This window comes from Caretta caretta, chromosome 1 (genome assembly GCF_965140235.1).
Source record: "Caretta caretta isolate rCarCar2 chromosome 1, rCarCar1.hap1, whole genome shotgun sequence".
NCBI classification, from domain to species: Eukaryota; Metazoa; Chordata; order Testudines; family Cheloniidae; genus Caretta; species Caretta caretta.
In genome coordinates this window covers 2,042,331-2,056,611 of record NC_134206.1, presented here as the reverse complement: position 1 = coordinate 2,056,611, position 14,281 = coordinate 2,042,331, and the positions used below count along the sequence as shown (strand labels likewise).

Below are 14,281 nucleotides of genomic sequence, written 5' to 3'. Positions count from 1 at the left end.
GCAGGATAGCCTTAATGGTGCGGGTGCCAAGTTCAAGCCCATCGGATCCCCTAGCTGTGTTTTTGGGAGGCTGCTTGCGCTGAGGCAGCTACACTTCTATTTGTAATGAGAAGATAAGAACATAAGAATGGCCAGACTGAGTCAGACCAAAGGTCCATCCAGCCCAGTATCCTCTCTTCCGACAGAGGCCAATGCCAGGTGCCCCAGAGGGAATGAACAGAACAGGGATTCATCAAGTGACCCATCCCCTGTCGTTCATTCTGAGCTTCTGGCAAACAGAGGCTAGGGACACCATTCCTGCCCATCCTGATTAATAGCCATTGATGGACCTATCCTCCATGAATATATCTAGTTCTTTTTTGAACCATGTTATGGTCTTGGCCTTCACAACATCCTCTGGCAAGGAGTTCCACAAGTTGACTGTGTGCTGTGTGAAGAAATACTTGTTTTTATTTGTTTTAAACCTGCTGCCTATTAATTTAGTTTGGTGACCATAGTTCTTGTGTTATGAGAAGGAGTAAACAACACTTCCTTATCCATATTTCCCCTTAGCTGTCTCTTTTCCAAGCTGAAAAGTCCCAGTGTTATTCATCTCCCCTCATAAGGAAGCCGTTCCATACCCCTAATAATTTTTGTTTTCCTTTTCTGAACCTTTTCCAGTTCCAATATATCTTTTTTGAGACAAGGCAACCATATCTTCACACAGTATTCAAGATAAAGGTGTACCATGGATTTATATAGATGCAATATGATATTTTCTCTCCTATTATCTAACCCTTTCTTAATTATTCCCAGCATTCTGTTTGCTTTTTTGACTGCTGGTGCACATTGAGTGGATGTTTTCAGAGAGCTATCTACAATGACTCCAAGATCTCTTTCTTGAGTGGTAACAGCTAATTTAAACCCCATAATTTTATATGTATAGTTGGGATTATGTTTTCCAGTGTCCTTTACTTTGCATTTATCAACATTAAATTTCATCTGCCATTTTGTTGCCTAGTCACCCAGTTTTGAGAGATCCTTTTGTAGCTCTTTGCAGTCTTCCTGGGTCTTAGCTATCTTTAGTAATTTTGTATCATCTGTAGATTTTGCCACCTCATTGTTTACCCTTTTTTCCAGATCATTTATGAATATGTTGAATAGAACAGACCTCCGGGGGACATCACTATTTACCCCTCTCCATTCTGAAAACTGACCATTTATACCTACCCTTTGTTTCCTATCTTTTAACCAGTTACCAATCCAGGAGAACACATTCCCTCTTATACCGTGGCAGCTTACTTTGCATAAGAGACTTTGGTGAGGGACCTCGTCAAAGGCTTTCTGAAAATCTAAGTGCACTATATCCACTGGATCCCCTTGGTCCATATGCTTGTTGACCCCCTTAAAGAATTCTAGTAGTAATTCACATCCGATGAAGTGAGCTGTAGCTCACGAAAGCTCATGCTCAAATAAATTGGTTAGTCTCTAAGGTGCCACAAGTCCTCCTTTTCTTTTTGCGAATACAGACTAACACGGCTGTTCCTCTGAAACCTAGTAGGTTGGTGAGGCATGATTTCCCTTTACTAAAACCATGTTAAGTCTTCCTCAACAAATTATGTTCATCTCTGTGTCTGACAATTTTGTTCTTTATTATAGTTTCAACCAGTTTGCCCGAGCTGGGTCAGAGCTAATGTGGGTACATCTGCAGGAGCTGGGATTTATATCTCCAGACATAGCCTGTCATTTTTTAAAGGAACGCTTTTGCTAACTTTACTCCACACCATCAGGAGTAACCCTGCCAGCATTCACAGCTTAGCCTATAATGAATGAGCCATGAGCAGAGTTTTTACCGATTTTCCAAGTGCAATGTACTAGTTGCTTTGTGCATGCTAGGAAAAGTTTCCACTAGCTCCTGGCCTGGATTTTATAGGGTCACTGGGTGCAAAGTAGAGCTTGAAGCTCATGCAAACATGCGGTTGCACTGGTTAAATGTTGGGTGCAATTTTAAACTCATTCAGTTAAATGGATACAAAAGACTTTGTGGACGGTTTGATTGCAGTTTAGTTTAACAAGATTCGGGAGAGTTTTAAGCTACAATAAAAGTGTCCACACAAGGATTTACATATCTTTAATTAAACCAGTTTAATTACAATGGTGCAAGTCTGTGGGCTTGTCTTCCTGTACAGTGCTACAGCGTGCAGCTGCCTGAAGACATCGTCATCACTATTTCAATCCCATGCAGAGGGATTGAATGACACACTGACAATAACCTCCCAGACAAATTCTACCTTCAGCCAGGTGCAAGCGGTTGCTGTTGGATCCAATGGGACCTAGGCGGGAGAAGCTTTGTGAGAGCAGAATCAGACCCTCACAAGGAACAGCATGGTCACATATTATCAAACCACCAACCATGCCTAGAATATACAGGGGTCTCTGCCACAAAGCGGGGTGCTGGGAAACCTACAGGAGCTCTGTTACCCTGGGTTGTCAAAACCCCCAATGGGGTGAACTTAACTATTTCACTTCAGGCAGCGTGAAGAATAAATCAATAGGAACTGTTTGATCAAGGAGTAATGCAAGTCAGCATGCTCTTGGCTAACACTGCTGTTTATTACATGTAAGCACACACAGACATAAGCAATAGGTTTAGAACATCCCAGATATTCACCAATATTCTGAGACTGTATTGAGTAACCAGCGACATGCCAGTGCTGGCCAAACACCTCCCTGCCAGGGTGTAAAGATGTCAGGAAAACGTCTCTCCCAGGATGGCTCCTGAGGACTATTCCCAAGTACCCTTCATTATTTAAACGTTTTATAACTAACTTTTATAAAACATATAGGCCATAATGACCCCTATTAAGTTATTACTTTTTAAAATTTTTATTAAACTTTTATTATTAATGGCATCTAGACTTAATGATATTCATTTAATTTTTTTTCAGTTTTTATTTATTTACTTTTTTTCATACTGATTAGAAAACCTGTCAGCACTTTTGACCTTGCTCCTGAAAGCCTGTCCCCAATTTAACCCTTAACTATGTGGTGTTCTATTTTATTAATTCGTTGTGGCTGAGTGCACATAATATGGTTCCAATTAGCTTGATCACATTCTGGGGCATATACACCTTTTAAATCCAAGGCAACATTCCCCTTTTTAAAGACCATATATTTTAAATATTAATGCCTTTTCATATACATGACTTCAGTGAGCTTCTTTTGAATGTCCATCATTAGGCTCAAGGCTCTCAACCGAGACTGAGCAGGAATTTTCTCACTGGCACTTTTCAGTTTTGCCCCGGATTTTGCCTTGTTAAAGTCCAGACATCATGAACTTACGTTTGGAAAGTGCCCATGGGTTGATTAATATTTTTTTTATTCAGCGTTTCAGGGCTAAGATCACAACCGATGCCACTTGAAGCATTAGAATCACCACGATTGTAGGTAAAGTCAAATTGAACATTCCCAATGCCATTCCAACAATGTCATCCACCCATTGTGTTCCAAATCTTTGCTAACCCTTTTAATTACTGTTTAATTTTATTAGAAGTGTGATGGACGGTAACCATGACTTTACACTTCTCCTGCCTAGCAACTTGCAAATAATGTTTTAAATGGGAATGCTCAAATAACATTTTAATAGCAATTAAATGTATTTGAATAGGTACAGGCATTACATTGGAGTATAAGGTGTATTTTACTTTTAATTGGCTGAATTTTTATTAGGCACTTGATATTAAAAATTACATTTTTAATGGCTTCAATTGTACAAAAGCACTTATTTTGGGGAGATTGTTGGTGATATTAAACACATAATTAATGATGAGCACAGGACACTAACTTTTAAGGCATAAATAATTATTACCCACATAAGCAGCTACAGATTTATTTGCAAATGGATTAATAGCAAAATGACATTTTAAACTACTTTTAAACATATATTTTGTGGTTGCAAAAAGTTTTTGGTAAATTTATATTTAATTACAGATTTTTTTTTAAAGCAGGCTTTCAATTTTACTGTTTTTTTTTTTATTTTGGGGCCTATTTTATGACCATAATATATGATTTCTGGGTTCTATTACTGTTTGATGCATATTAAAGCCTAGAGCTATAATAGGAGAAACCTATTTATATTTGCTTTAGACATTAATAAAACAAATGTAGTGTTTTTTCTTAAACTTATGATTATAAGTAAAATTTATTATATTTTTTACCAGGATTGCAATTTTTTTTTAATTTGGGTGGAATTTTTTAATACAATACTTTTAATTTTTAATGGGAGTATTTCATTTATGCCATTCAAAATTATACTTGTACCATATTGATAATTTGTGTTTGCATTTGCATGCATGACAGGCCAAGGAACCATTGCTCTGGAGGAAACAAACTGCCTGCTCGAGGCAGAGGTGATCAATTTTTTGGGATTGCTTTTTATTTTTTTAAAACCTGTGCCACCCCATTCTGTATGGAATTTAGCTGACCTAAGGATGCCTTCAGGGGCACTGCTCACTCCTTTAGGTGTTGCCCCGCTGTTTGCAATGAGCATTTTATTTATTCTATTAGGAACTTGCTCCTAAACTGTCCCTTTTTATTCATATGGAGTCTGGGAACATTATGAAGATTTATTAAATATTTCAGCTCCTATACCATGGTTGAACAAACTTTTTACCATGGGGTTTCATTGCTCAAATATTTGCTAATGTGTGATTGACATTTACTTTTTTTAGGGTGTGGGCTCTATTAATGACCAATTGCTTTTTTACATTTGTTTTAACCAATGTAAGCCAAGCATTGGTTTATGCTTCAATTAAATAATGTACGGGTGGTTCCAATATTTTTACTTTATGGAGTCACTGAAGGAGCCATTTTTCTGTTATATCCCTGATTAATACTCAGAATAAATAACTGTTTGGACCTCTAGCTGAAATTAAGACATTACAGGAATTTAATAAGGTTCAAAGTGTTGTTTCCTTTTACAAAAATATTTTGTATCAAATTAAAAAAACAAAGAGCAATTTGATTTAATGAATCTATTGGGAAAAAAAAACATTAACATTTTAAAAGAATTAAAAGTGTTAGTTGATTTTGCTAACAGGGTTCTGTGGCAAACACTGCTTGGAACATTCTGGGAACCAGTAAAGATTTCAGCAAGCTACCAGTTAGCAGTCCTTAAAACATTTAAAGAGTTGGAGTGGCCGCAATGGGCTCCAGACATTCTGTCAATTGCAGAGAAACTCTGGGAGATGTGGAACAAAAATAAAATAAAATGTGGTAAAATTAAAGCAAAAATCCTAGTTACAGGCCCTGATCCCCCACCTCAAAAGCAGTACAGGTATCCAGGAAAGGCAGAAGCCCACCTGAAAGGAAACAATTAATGGGCTTTTAAGCCAAGGGGTTTTAGTGAAACAGTCAAGTCCAAGAGTGCTGATCTCTGGCCATTCCTAAAAAGTAATGGCAAGATTTGGAAGCTGGTAGTTGATTTGCATCCTCTTAATTGGGTTACAATTAACAGGGAGGAGGACCCAGTGGTTTTCAGTTTTCGATTTGGCCAGTTCTTTCTTTGCTATCCCTTTACATTGGAACAGCTATTACAGATTTGCTGTCACCCTTTTTTAAAAAAAAGCTATGTTTTCCCAGTATTCCCATAGGATGGACGAACAGCCCTACTATTTCCCATGCCTGTGCCGTTAAGGTGTAGAATGGAATGCCTAAAAGGGAAAGTGTGATTTCTTATGTGGGTGACATCCTGATTTTCAACCAGACCAAAAAAATATGAATCATAGAATCATAGAATATCAGGATTGGAAGGGACCCCAGAAGGTCATCTAGTCCAACCCCCTGCTCGAAGCAGGACCAATTCCCAGTTAAATCATCCCAGCCAGGGCTTTGTCAAGCCTGACCTTAAAAACCTCTAAGGAAGGAGATTCTACCACCTCCCTAGGTAACGCATTCCAGTGTTTCACCACCCTCCTAGTGAAAAAGTTTTTCCTAATATCCAATCTAAACCTCCCCCACTGCAACTTGAGACCATTACTCCTCGTTCTGTCATCTGCTACCATTGAGAACAGTCTAGAGCCATCCTCTTTGGAACCCCCTTTCAGGTAGTTGAAAGCAGCTATCAAATCCCCCCTCATTCTTCTCTTCTGCAGGCTAAACAATCCCAGCTCCCTCAGCTTCTCCTCATAAGTCATGTGTTCTAGACCCCTAATCATTTTTGTTGCCCTTTGCTGGACTCTCTCCAATTTATCCACATCCTTCTTGTAGTGTGGGGCCCAAAACTGGACACAGTACTCCAGATGAGGCCTCACCAATGTCGAATAGAGGGGAACGATCACGTCCCTCGATCTGCTCGCTATGCCCCTACTTATACATCCCAAAATGCCATTGGCCTTCTTGGCAACATATGGAAGTTCTAGACAGGGTGTTACAAAAAATAAAGGTGAAACTGAAAGGCCTGTTGTATTCCCAACAAATGAATTCTCTTGGAGTGACTTTGGGACAGGAGAGACATTCCCCTGATCAGCGGAGAGTGGAACTGATTCTTAAACTACCAGCTGCTGCATATGTGACAGCTCTGAAATCCTTTCTAGGAATGGTTAATTTGTCTCAAGATTTTATTAAGGGATTTTCAAAAAAAGGCACTGCATAGTTTGTTAAACAAGGGGGTGGTATGGAACTGGTGCCCCCCACATCAGGAAGCCACGATCCAGTGAAAGCAGGCCTTTGTTCAGGCCCCAGCTCTGGCATATCCTCAGGTGGGACAACTGTTTGTGTCACAGCTGGCAACTACAGAAAAGGGACTGGGAGCTGCGCTGAGATAGAACCATGGAACAGGGCTCCATCTTGTGGCTTATGCAGCCAAAATTTTAAATAAAACAGAAAGGGGGGTTATTCCATGTAAAAACAACAGTTTTAGCCATTAGTTTGGGCTTTGCAGCATTAAGAATATCTGGTAGGATTGTCCCCAGTGATATTAAAAACTGCTCACTCCCCAGTAAAGTATGTGCTCACTAAAACTATTAACAAGGGTCATGTGTCCACCCCAGACTAGCAAAGTGGACCCTAGTCTTGTTGAATAAAAATGTAAATATAAAAAATCCACCTCCAGTGATATCCCCAATACCCTACGGTCTCGTGACAGAGGGAGAGGAGCATGAGTGTCCCTTACTAGAGTCGGTACCCCTAGACTCATCACCCTCAGAGGCAGGAGCTGCGTTAAATGAAATACAGGACAAGGTGAATGTCATAGATGGCTCCTGTTTTCCCCCCAAAAGTGAAACCAAACACAGGATCTGGTGCTGTAAAATGTCCTCCTAATGAGGAATTTAAAGGACTATTTAAATACCTGCCGCACTCTGCCCAGGCAGCTGTGATTGTGGCCACTGCAGTAGCCCTTCAACATATCCCCACCGGTCAGAGGGTAGCCATTTTACTGATTCAGACTGGGTCCCCCATGCCCCACTGCACTGGGTTCCCAAGTTAAAAAAAAAGCATGAAATCTGCAGATGGGAAACCCACAGAGCATGCTGACAAGTTATTGTACATGTGGGCTTTAGCAAAGGCACAGAATACCATAACATCTTAAAAGTACTCCTTTTCTTTTTACATCTTAAAAGGGGGAATGCTCATACAATAAAAACTGAGGCAGACCAATAAAATAACCAGGCTGATCAGGAAGCAAAACAAGGGGCAAGGGAAGGTATTTGAAAATAAAATAATAATAAAAAAACCCTTGGCTAGATTGCAAACTGCTGGCAGGTGGCCAAATATGAGCAGGGATGTGGAACAGTTTGTAAATAACTGTCTTCCCTGTGCAGCCAATAATCTTGATTCCAGTCGTCAAAGGACCTCTAAGACACCAGAGGATTGAAGGACCTTGGGCCCATTTACAGATTGATTACATTGGCCCTTTGCCAAGAATGGCCAGGGGTAATCAGTATTGTTTAGTAATTATTGATCCATTTACAAAGTGGATTAAAAGAATTCCCACCCGAAATAATACAGTCCAAATAACAGGCTGGGTGCTGATTTAGCAGGTTATAACTAGGTGGGGAATCCCCTCTCCCCGCCCCCAAATTAATTCAGATTGCAGTCCGCAGTTTATCAGGGACATCACCAAAGGAATTTGTCAAGCATTAGAAATTAAGCAGGGACTGCACATAGCAGGGCACTCTCAAAGTTCAGGCCAAATAGAAAAATTTAACCTCACTCTTAAAACTGCTCTAAGAAAGGGTAGAGAACCAGCAGGGTAATGACTATGATCAGCAACTGCCATTTATTCTTATGGCCATAAGAGGTTCTGTGGTCCCCCATGGAGTTATCCCATTCAAGGCAATGACTGGAAAAGACTTGTGCCTTCTAGAACAACGGTGGGTAGATGGGACACCATGTGATAACTGGCAACCTCGAGTCCTTACCAACCAATGGATGCAGCAGCTGTTAAAAGCTGTCACTAGTACTCGTAGGCAGGTTGCTGTGGATTCATTCCTGAACAAGAACTGGCCAGGCATGATAGTTTGGACTGCAATAGATGTACACTGGCGATTACAGAATCCCGACCACTTTAGAGCCAACATCATCATCATTCTTATGTATTCACATGGACTTGTTGGAAAAGCATATTTGTTAATACACAAAATAAAGACTGCTCATGCAGTGGTTGTCACTGGGTAGGATCTGACAGGCTGCTAATTAATTGTGCACTCACTTGTGGAATGACATCCCAACGCGAACAACCCAGGGGAAAAGACAATCCACTGTAGGCTGAAATATTCCCCCTTGTTTCCAAATGCTAAAAAAACCCATCAAAACAGCAAAATTGAAAATAGTGACATGAAAAAATAAAATGGACAATTCTTTTGTCTTGCACTTAAAAAGCCCCGGGTTTTCGGAAAGTTTACAAAAAAAAAAATTAAAAAAGCATGGCTAAATGGTCTTAATGACCCCTATTTCATTGTTACTTTATAAACTTTTAATAAACTTTTATTATTAGAGGAGTCTAGATCAGTGGTTCTCAATGGGGTCGACTTAGACTTGCTGGCTCCTGGGGCTGAAGCCTGGGCCCCACTGCCAAGGGCTGAATCCAAAGCCCAAGGACGTCAGCCCTGTGTGGGAGTGCTCAGGCTGCAGGCCCCCTGCCTGGGGCTGAAGCCATTAAGCTCTCAGCTTTGGCCGCCCTGCTCGGAGTGGTGGGGTTCAGGCTTTGCTCCCCTGAAACCAGGACAGTGGGGTTTCGGTGGGCTCAGGCTTCAGTCCTTCCTCTGGGGGTTGCGAAGCAATTTTTGTTTGTCAGGAGGGGATCACAGTGCAATGAATTTTGAGAACACCTGGTCTAGACTTAAGGCTGTTTATTTACTTTTTTTTTTTAGTTATTTACTTTCTTATATTTATTAGCAAAACTGCTAGTACTTATGACCTTGATTCTGAAAGGCTGCCTCCAAATTAACCGTTAACTAAATTGTGTTCTATTTTATTAATTCATTTTGTTGGAATGCACATAATAGGGTTGCAATTAGCTCGATCACATTCTGGGATATATATGCGCCTTAAATACTGGGTGACACCACTGTATGGGAGAGGGAAATTCACACTGAATTCACATTTCCCAGCCAAGCCCCACTGAATAACCCTGCCTCTTCTGGGCAGTTAAAGGGGGATAAAGCTAAGAGGGTCACCCAGGCTAAGCATCTTTCCTGCAGAGTAATCTTCCAGAGAAGTGGCTCTCACAGCTCTCTCCCCAGTCCCTCAGCCTGCCCCTATCTGAGCTTCCCTGGCCAGGTACAACCTGTGGGATCCCCCATTACCAATCTTAGTTCTGTGATTCCTTGGGGCTATTATGTGGGACAGGTGCTGCAAATGTGGGACATTTCTGAGCTCCAAAGCCCTGCACTCACCCAGCTCCTGCACAGCAGAGAGGGGCTGCCCCGGGCAGCGGGAGGTGTCCGGAGAGTCTCTGTGCCATGCTGGAGGAACGCTGGGCAGGGAGGTTTATAGCCATCACTGTGGAATCCCAACCGAGTTTCTGCCTCACCTGAGGAGCCGCAGCTTCACAAAGAGCATGAGATTGATAAAGAGTCCCGGTTTTCCCCCTCCCTGGTCATACGGTGCCCCAAGGGGGCTGGGCAAGCCCATGCACCAGGGACAAGTGGAGACAATTGGGAAACTCATTATTTTAAAACAAATTAAAAGCCATGCAGGGTTTGCTGAGGGTCATGAAGTCTAGAAGCCTGTTCAAGTGCTGTATGTTTCTGGAGTCATTCATAGATCCAGCTGCAAGAACATTGCTGGCTGTGAGTTGGCTGCAGAAACCACAACTTTTGATAGGCCCTCTCCGCAGCATGGCTCCTGCATGACCTTGAGGACTTCACAATGTATGGCTCCTCCACACCTGTTGGCTTTTCCCCAGCCTTTAGTTTAAAAAATCCTCCATAGTCTTTTTAATTTTACTTGCTTGTGAGCTCATCCCTCCTGTATGGGCCACTCCTTCCCCAAAAGTTTCCCCAGTTCTAATAAACCTAAACCCCTCCTACTTACACATTGTCTCATCCACAGATTGAGACCCTGCAGCTCTGCCTGTTTTACTGGTCCTCAACGTGGAATAGGAAGCATTTCAGAGAATGGTACAATGGAGTTTCTGAAATTTTATCTCTTACCTAGCAGCCTAAATTTGGTCTCCAGGACTCAAGGACCTCTCGCTTACCTTTCCTTATGTCATTGGTACCTACCTGTACCACAACCACTGGCTCCTCCCCAGAACTACCTATAAGGCTATGTAGATGTTTTGTGAGATCCTCTACCTTCGAACCCAGCAGGCAATTCACCAGGTGGTTCTTCTGGTTATCATAAACCCAACTATCCATATTTCTAATAATGGGAATCCCTACTACTATTGCCTGTCTCTTCCTAATAACTGGGGTCACAGCCCCCTGGAGTGCAACAGGATATCGTGACATCATCTAGAAAGTGGGTACCAACTATGGAATTGTTGGGGAACTTGGAAACTTGGGGGTTTTTTGTTTGCTTATTCTTCAACCAGTTTGTGTAATTCATAACTGGGGGTGGGCAAAAAGCTGTGCATATCTTCCTCCACATTGAGGGAGGGAGCTAATTTAATTATTTTATGCTATATAGTCTTCTGTGCAGCACAAGACAATACAATTTTGGATTTACATTCCAGAGGAGGCATGCAAACGAGTGCTGGGCAATCCCTGAGCTGAGTCTTCCCACACAGAGCTGATCTCAGTGTTTGTGTTCCTTTTCAGCTGGGTGTGTCCCTACCTGTGTGTGTGTGTACTACAGGAGGATTGAGGGTCTGGTACAGCAGGACAGGGTGGGGGGAGCCCAGGCTGGTAGAATGGGTGAGCTCAATGGAAACCCAGTACATCAGGTGGCAACCTGTCACAGGAATAACCGAGGTAATTATAAGGATGAGATTTCAAGTTTGGTGGATAAAGATAATGGTGTTGATGTAATATTTTTAAACTTCTATAAGGCATTTGACTTGGTACTGTCTCATATTTTGCTTAAAAATAGAACAAAAAAAATAGCATGGTACACATTAAATGGATTAAAAACCTAACTAATAGGTCTCAAAATATAAATTTAAAGGGGGAATCATCATCAAGGGGTGTATTTCCAGTGGGGTCCCAGATGAATCAGTTCTTGGCCCTATGCTATATAACATTTTTATGAATAACCTGGAAGAAAACATAAAATCATTATAAGTAATGGTTTCAGATAACACAAATAATGAAGAGGACAGGTCACTGTACAGCAGGATCTCATTGCTTTATAAACTGGGTGCAAGCAAACAATATGTGTTTTAAATGTAGCTAAATGTAAATGCATCTATTTAGGGACAAAGAATACAGGCCATGCTTATAGGATGGGGGATTCTATCCTGGGAAAAAGTGACTTTGAAAAAGATTTGGTGATCTTGGCCGGGCATAGAGAGGTTATTTTACCTCTGTATTTGGCACTGCTGTGACCACTGCTGGAATCCTGTGTCCAGTCCTGGAGTCCACAATTCAGGAAGGAGGTTAATAAGTTGGAGAGGATTCAGAGAAAAGTCGCAAGAATGATAAAATGATTAGAAAACCTGACTTATAGTGATAGATTTAAGGAGCTCAATCTATTAAGGTTAACAAAGAGATGGCTAAGGGGGACTAGATCACAGTCTGTAAGTACCTGAAGGGGGAGCAAATATTTAATAATGGACTCTTCGGTCTAGCAGAAAAAGGTGATGGCTGGAAGTTTAAGATAGACAAATTCAGGCTGGAAATAAAGTATACATATTTAAGAGTGTGGATCATTAACCACTGGAACAATTTACTAATGGTTGTGGTGGATTGTCCGTTTCTGACCATTTTTAATTCAAGACTGGATTTTTTTCTAAAAGATCTGAGCCAAAATTATTTTTGGAAAATTCTCTGGCCTGTGTCAGACTAGATAATTACAATGGTATTTTCTGATTTGGGGGTCTATGAATCCAGGAAACACATTTTCACATAGCTTATTGCCACAAAAGATCATAAGAACATAAGAACAACAATACAGGGTTAGACCAAAGGTCCATCTAGCCCAGTATCCTGCCTTCTGACAGTGGCCAATGCCAGGTGCCCCAGAGGGAATGAGCAGAACAGGGAATCAACTGATCCATTCCCTGTCACCCGTTCCCAGTTTCTGGCAAACAGAGGCTAGGGACACCATCCCTGCCTTTGCTGAGGGACCTTGTCAAAGGTTTTATGAAAATCTAAATACACTATACTGTATCCCCTTTGTCCACATGCTTGTTGACCCTGCAAAGAATTCCTATAGATTGGTGAGGCATGATTTCCTTTTAGCAAAATCATATTGACTCTTTCCCAGCAAATTATGTTCATCTCTGTGTCTGACAATTTTGTTCTTTACTGTAGTTCCAACCAGTTTGCCCCATACTGAAGTCAGGATCGCCTTCCCTTTCTGCATCATCTATGTCATTGCTGTGCTGGGAAATGTCATTGTTCTCTGCATTATAAAGACTGAGCCAAGCCTGCATGAGCCCATGTACCTCTTCTTGGACATGCTGGCCGTCACCGACCTGGTCCTGTCCACATCCACCCTGCCCAGAATGCTGAGCATCTTCTGGCTGGGCTCCAGGGAGATTGCCTCACCCAGATGTTCTTTGTCCACACCTTCTCATCGGTGGAGCCGGGCGTGCTCATGGCCATGGCCTTGGATCACTATGTGGCCATCTGCTGCCCCCTCTGGCACTCCAGTATCTTGTCCGTCCCAGCCGTAGTGACAGCGGGAAGCCTGGTGCTCGCACGTGGGGTCCTTCTGGTGAGCCCCTTCTCCCTCCTTGTCCGCAGGCTGCCCTTCTGCCAGCGCTGCCTCATCTCCCACTCATACTGAAAGCACATGGCCGTGGTGAAGCTGGCGTGTGGGGATGCTACAGTCAGTGCCATTTACAGCCTGTTCGTGGCTTTTATGGTGGGGGGGGGGTTGACCTGTTTGTCATCACTGTGTCCTATGCTATGATCCTCCAGGCCGTACTGAGACTCCCGTGCACAGATACCCGTCTCAAGGCCTTCAGCACCTGTGCATCCCACTTGTGTGTCATTCTGTCCTTTTACATCCCTGGCCTCTTTACGTTCCTCACCCACCGCTTTGGCCACAATGTCCCCGACCATGTCCACGTCCTGGTGGCCAATCTCTACCTGCTGATGCCCCCCATGCTAAACCCTGTTGTGTATGGGGTGAAAAACAAACAGATCCGGGAAAGGGTTCTCCGTATCTTCCAGCAGAAAGGAATGTGAGCAGTGTGTGCCTGTCTAATTTAATCTAGGAATATAAAACATTCATCACCATGGCCTCTGACCCATTCATGACCTGCCATCACTCACACTAGTATGTGATCATAGAGATGTCGCCATGGACTCCACCTCCACTTCCTGCCCAAGGAAAGCATCTGGTCAGATCACCTTAGTGGAGCTCTAAGGACAAATGTGAAATGGAAACCTCTTCCCTCAGCTGCCATGATACCCTCAGCCTGGGTGCTGGATGGCTCATTGGTGGGGATCTCTGTGGAGCTTTTAGCAATGGTTTGCTAGGTCCCAAACAGGTGTATCCTCTAAATATACCCCAAAGTTCAAGGCTCAGGTACAAACTGGGCTCAGGTAGAAACTGGCTGGTTTCTGGTGGCTTCTGAAACATAGACCACATTGAGCTCTGCTACAGGGCTCTGAAATGATTCAAACGGATACTACTTGTTAGGATACAGATATTCAGGCCTGTCTGTAAAGGCCTATACTCTAAGAAT

The 14,281-nt window shown here is 42.3% G+C and overlaps 1 pseudogene; it reads left to right on the top strand.

The window, feature by feature from the left end:
- The first annotated feature begins 11,335 nt into the window (after window positions 1–11,335).
- LOC125631105 (olfactory receptor 52R1-like) lies at window positions 11,336–13,778 on the top strand (annotated as a pseudogene).
- Window positions 13,779–14,281: the final 503 nt, after the last annotated feature.